The sequence below is a fragment of the Scomber japonicus genome, chromosome 11, assembly GCF_027409825.1.
Source record: "Scomber japonicus isolate fScoJap1 chromosome 11, fScoJap1.pri, whole genome shotgun sequence".
Taxonomy (NCBI): Eukaryota; Metazoa; Chordata; class Actinopteri; order Scombriformes; family Scombridae; genus Scomber; species Scomber japonicus.
Window position 1 is genome coordinate 29,442,676 of NC_070588.1, and position 6,692 is coordinate 29,449,367.

Genomic DNA, 6,692 nt, shown 5'->3' on the forward strand with positions numbered 1-6,692 from the left:
ACACACTGAACATTTTGGTCTGTGGACTGAGACTGATTTTAGCTACAGCTCTAAATTTATGATCAGGAAGTATATCTGTGCCCCCCACACACACACACTTTCTATTGGCTGCATGTGATTGGCAGCAATTAAACTAACTTTTATGAGTTTTATTTTTCAAAATATAGTTTTCATGTGTGTACACTGTTCAGAACTGTTCTAACGAACCATGTGCTGTTACAGTAACAACCAAAACATATGGTGAAATTTGGGATTGTGACAGTGCAGTTGCAAAATCAAATAAAATCAAAAGTATTTTATTCTAAACTGTACTGTACATGTACTTAACATTCTGTAAAGTGACATAGTTTGAATACCAGCTGAAATATAACTTAAAGGTGCAGTCTGCAATTCTAGTGGAAGGTTGTTGATTTGAGCTCAACAGCCAATCAAATGATCAGGCCTCCATTCTGTGCTCCTGGAACAGTTTATAGTGTTTGTCCTGTTTACAGAGCCAGGACCAGATCCTGAGGACTGTGTATGAACACCAGTGTTTGTGAGCACACACTAGAGGATCAGAACAGTTTAACATCAGCCACATTGTGTTTCTAGAAGATGAGCTGTGAATATAAACACTGTAAATATCATGCTCCTCTTTTATACTGAAAATAACTTCCAATAAAATCATCTATCTAAGTATAATTACATGTTCTTTTAAGATATTTACTGTCAGATGTGTGTCTGCTGTACATGCAGGATGTATATTTCCAACATATGATCAAGTTTATGCTATTTACAAAGAAAAATAGGATTCAAAATCCAATGAATTACAAAAACTACACAAAAAATATTGTTAAAATTTTAATTGTTATTGTTTTACCTCTGAAAACATTTTAATAAAATTGCAAAAAATGACATTAATAAGATAAAAATAAACAAAAAAATGAACAAGTTAATATAACCCTTTTTATTATACTATGTTGTGTGTTACCATAGCAACACATTTTGGGAAAGGAAAAATATTCCAAAACTTTCTGAAAATACAATGTGAGGATTAAGTGTACAATTACTAGAAATGTATGATTTAGATATAACATTTGCACACATTAAAAGATTTGGGAAAAAGAAACATTTTTTTCAAGATGTTTCCAACCCTGACTTTTCATCAATACGGTAGAATGGCCCTTAAAACTGTGACAATGTTTGTACAATGAATCTATTTTTAATCTATGTTTTCATTCATCATTTTAATTCTGAATCTGTTTCAGTTTAAATCTGTTTTTTGATTCATTCAGTTCTCATATTCCCCACTCTTTGCACTATAACCAAATATATCTAAATCATCAGCACAATAACTGATCTTATGACTTCTCTCCCTCTATCACACACACACACACTCACACACACACACACACACACACACACACAAACACACCCTGTAGGACCTTTGTCCCCTAGAGAGCATTGTAACCTTTGTCTGACGTGGGATGTGTGTGTGTGTGTGTGTGCGTGTGTGCTCACCATATCTGCTGAGACAAGTGTCTCTCTCTCTCTCCGTCTCCGTCCTCATTTACCTTCACTCAGGTCGCTTTGATAAATGGAAGCAAACAATGAGGAGTTCATGTGTGGAGCCTGAATGGCATCAATCTGATTGGTACTCATGTACACACACATACACACACACACACACACATACACATATGTGTGATTACTTGTGGTGATTTTCCCAGGTGCCAGGATTGTTTGATTAAGACTTATGAGAGAACACAAGGAGAGGTGACCTGCATCTCTGACTGATCAGGTAACCATTGGCTACACACACACACACACACACACACACACACACACACACACACACACACACACACACACACACACACATACTACTATACTTTTGAGGTCCCTTGTTTTCATAATGATTTAGAGTCCTGTACCTGAACCTACTAATTCTAACTTTTAACATTAAAAAAACCTTAACCATTTATCAGCCTATGGTCCTCACTAGCATTAAAAGTACAACACAAAAAAGAGTTCACACACACACACACACACACACACACACAATGGGGCTACTTTTATAGAGAAATAAAGAGTTTTCTCTTCACATTTTGCTTGATCCAGGCTGTTGGTTATTTTGTCTCACAAAGTCTTGATCAAGAAGTCTTATTCTGAAATCTGAGATGAGTTGTTGAGGTGGATATTCAGCCATTATTTTGAAAATCTTAAACCTCTCCAACAACAAACTCCTTGTGGCGCTCCTCTCTCAGCTGAATATTTAGCTGAATTGAAAAATAACTGAACTCTTGTGAGGTTTTGGAACAAGACTTCTCCTTCACATGTGGGGTTATAGATCTGGTCCAACCAAAAAGGAGCCACAAAAAGTTGAGAATCTCACTGACTCTAAATGATCTCCATTTACTTTCTTGAAGCTAAACACTGGAGATGTTTTATAGAGGACAGGAACCACTAACAACTGTTAGCTGTATCTGTTTCGTTGGGATAATCACAAATATTTGCTCTTTTTGAATCATGTTCAGCTCTCCACTGCCCTGAACAAATCAACATGTTCATTATTATGATCATTCATCATTTTCCTTTATTTGATAGTTGGCAGTAGAGACAGGTCTGTTTGCAGTTGCTCCGCCTTTTTAAAACGAGCTGTTTGTTCAGTCTGAACACCTTTACACTGTTTACTTATCAATGATGTCAATTCAAGACTGCTACTTTTCCAAAGGTTGCTGTTAAAGTTTCAGATTTTCAGACACTCTCATGTCCACGAGGCATGAAAATCAACATGCAGAGACCTGAGAGCTGCTTCAGCGTGGTGATCTGTCTACGTGAGCAAACACTATGTCCATGCTTTTGTTGTTAGAGGTACGTTACTGTGCAGTGATGCAGTGCGCACCTCGCTCCTCTGTACAGTACTGGTGTACTGTAGGAAGAACTTCCACTGTTTCTAGGAAGATAGAGAGTCAGTGTGTGAGAGTCTTTTGAAACGGGTACAAGCGGCTGAAGAAAAATGAATGAACATGTCATTACTACAGGTGTCCTCTCATCTGTCCCTCTCTTTCTGGAAAGTGTGGGGATTTTCTGTCATTGGACCATATTTCTGTTTAAAACTTGGTCTCCTCTTCTAACAATCTGCTACCTCGGCTCATTTTTTCCTTTTTCCGGTTCAGACAATAGCCTGTCAGAACTTCCTGTAATTGGTCCAAAAGTCTGAAGCATCCTAAATCTGTTCTGACATTAGAAATTGAACCATGGTTCAGATTGAGACCACCTCTTTCAGTCAGAACAAAGCTCAACTGTTTGGTCCAGACTGTGGTCCTGTTGAGTTTCACACCTGTCATTTTGGTTCAGACTAAAAGAACTGAAAAGTCTTAAAGTTTGGACCAAATGAAGGAGGTGTGAAAGTGTTCCAAGACTGCATATTTGACTTTCTACAGCTTAGAATGGAGTTCAGAGTTAGACAGGACACAAGGGCAGAGAGAAAAATGGGTATGACACAGGGGCGGTTCTAAGATCAGTCCTTTAGGAGGGCTCAGCTCCTAATGAGAATTTGACATACAATCCCCTGCAAGTGTCCAACCCCCCTGCTAAATGACTCATTTCACTGGATAACGTAAATTACAACAAGAAATATGAATTCATAGTAGAGTGGTCTACTATAGTGTATAATAATAATGGTTCAGAATAAACAATCACAGATTTCTACAGAGAGGACTCTAAGATCATTTATGAACCCTGAGGGAAAGACAATATTAATGACAGAACTATCCAAAGTACATTAAACATAGCATAATTGTTTGTCCCATCTCTAACAGACAGGCTCACAAAATAATTACAGCCGTATAAAATTATTTTTAGGGAACATTTTGATGTAGGTCTCAGTGGAGCTAAAAGGAGGTGAAGTAATGTAATAGAGGTGATCATGGTGTACTGAGCATAGAGATGGGCAGTGGTGGAGTGAATCAGAGGATGTTTTAGTCAGTTTGTTGTCTACAAAGAATGTATTATATACGTATGTATGTAAGAGTCCCTTTTAATCAAGTGTATTTTTGGGTGGGGTGTACCTTATACTGTTCCTTTTTAGATCACTCAGCTGGTGCAGTCCACATTGATGATTTTGAGTTTGTTGGGAATCATCTTGGACGGCAGTCCATCATGACTGATGTTCTCCACTGTGAGTTCCAACTTGATGTAGATTAAAGTTCACGATCTTTAAAGAGTCCTAAACCAGCAGTCATGTGTCCATATGAACAGTAAAGAGGTTTTCCTCTCTGTAATCATTCCTCCTGTTCATACTATTAAAATCAATCCTTCAAATGTGCTTTCAATGTTCATTTACAGTCTTTCTAGCATCAAATTACCTCTTTAGATGTGCTTTAGATGTCTAGATGTGCTTTTATGTTGGTGAATTGTATATCGTGAATGTTACACTTTGATGAGACATTCAGACACCACTGCATATCATTGCCCAGTATGAACATCCTCTCTGATGAGTTGATTGCTAAGATGCGTGCACAGAGATCTAGAACTGTTCCTGTTTTAACTGCAGGGTTTGACTGAGAGACGCTGAACTCAATTTATTCATATTATTGTTTTGTGCTTTTGTTTTTTCACAGGAAAGTGAAATGATTGCTTTTTAAATTCAGTTGGTTGTTGATGAAACCAAATTAACAGCATGTTGTGCATTCATTTAAAGGGCCAATACAACATTTTTGTGTAGGCTACATGTACGGTACCAGTATATAAGAGAAGGAACTGTTTGCTGCTTGTCATTTTAAAAGAACAAAGCTTACATTTATCCAGAGCTGCAACGATGAACTGATCAATCATTAAGTCACTTATCAGAGACATCATCAGTCAAGTTATTTATGAAGAAAAACTCACATCTGTTGCTCTTCTCTTTTTATATGATAGTAAAACCAATCTCTCTTTTGGACTGTTAGACAAACCACATTATTTGAAGCAATTTTCACTTTTTCACCCATCATAGACTTAATAATTAATTTAAAAAATAATTCTATATATAATCAATAATGACAATAATTAGTTGCAGTCCTGGTGTTGTCACACATGTCTCAACTTTTTATAAAAAAGTATTCTAAAAACGATCAGGTTGTGCTGAAACTATTCTGTGTATAATTCCTCTGTACAGATATGGCTCAAATCAATCAATCAATCAATCAATATTATATAGCACCAAATCACAAGAAGTCATCTCAAGGCACTCGTCACATAAAACAGGTCTAGACTGTATTCTTTAATTTAATTTAAAGAGACCCAACATTCTCCCAATAAATGCAATCAAAAATAGATGATTCTATTAATAATCTAATGATTATTATTCAAGTAATCAGCTTATTATTCGGGGAAACAGTGACAAAACCTAATGTTTCATAATTTCCAAAACAATTGATATTTCTGTTGTTCGATTACCAATTAACAATCATTTGTGATTAATATTATCTTGATTGATTAGTCATGAATCAAACTAAACTTCTTTTCTTTATTAGTTAAGCAGGTAAACAAGTCAGACTGTCATGTGACCTTCAAAAAACTGAATCCACTGTCCGAATGAGGCCTGAGAAGCAGCTGAGAGCTCTGGATGTGAGTAAGTAGACCTTTGAGCATATAGATCACGTTATAAAATGAATCATGTTACCAGGTGAGAATGATTCCCTGTTTTGAAATTATTTTACACTTGATTATAAATGACCTAAAACCATGTTAGTAAGGATTTGAGTAGAAAAAATGGTGAATGTGCCCTTTAACACTGCTGTAACAGCATGCTGACAGTCTGCTGGGCTCAGAGCTTCAACGTGGCCCAACGAGCCTCTGAACAAGCAGGTCAGTGGGAACACGGGGGCCCTGCCAGCTTTTGTGTAGTAGCTCGCTAAATGTCAGGAGGGGGGGCTCGGTGTGTATATATGCGTGTATATGTATGTGTGTGTATGTGTCTGAAAGCCATACACCCCCCTCTCATGTTGGGAGAGTGGAGGCCCGGTCCTTCCCTTCTCTCCTCTGTGACCGTTGTCCACTCCCCCCCCCCCACCCCCCACCCCCACCTCCTCCTCTTCCCCCCCGTTCCCCGTTCTCTTTTTCCTCCTTAAACTGTCTTTTGTTTTCATTTTCGTTGGCATTTCTGCTCCGTCGTTGTTCAAGCCTCTAAATGAGTCTTGACTGGCCCGCGGGCCACTGGAGAAGCACAAAGGACTGAGTTCTACTCGCTACAGTTGATCCATTGTGGCCGTCCCACAATGCACTAATTGGCGATGACAATTAAGCGCGGTCGACACTCAGCTTCGATTTGGCTGCTCGCTCCTCGTACATCACAGGCAGATGAGAGCAGCTCTGAGATCCCTGCTCCCACACACACACACACACACACACTCACACACCAGCCCTGTGTTCACTGTGCAGGTTGAAACCCTCACGCTCACCTTCCAGTCACATGAACATGTCCAGCTCATGTGACTCATCATCTTTTTCGTGGTGTCAGCAATCTGTGAGCCGCGTTCTTCACTTTGAGAGAAATAGTCAACAAAACAGACCATTGAATATTCACTCTGGAGCTTTTGATCATATCACACCACCATTATCAGCCAGTATATTGATATCAAATTTGATTTAATCCCTAATATCAGTATCGGCATCGGCCCCAAAAATCCAATATCGGTCAGGCTCTATAAATCACAATTTTAGTGTTA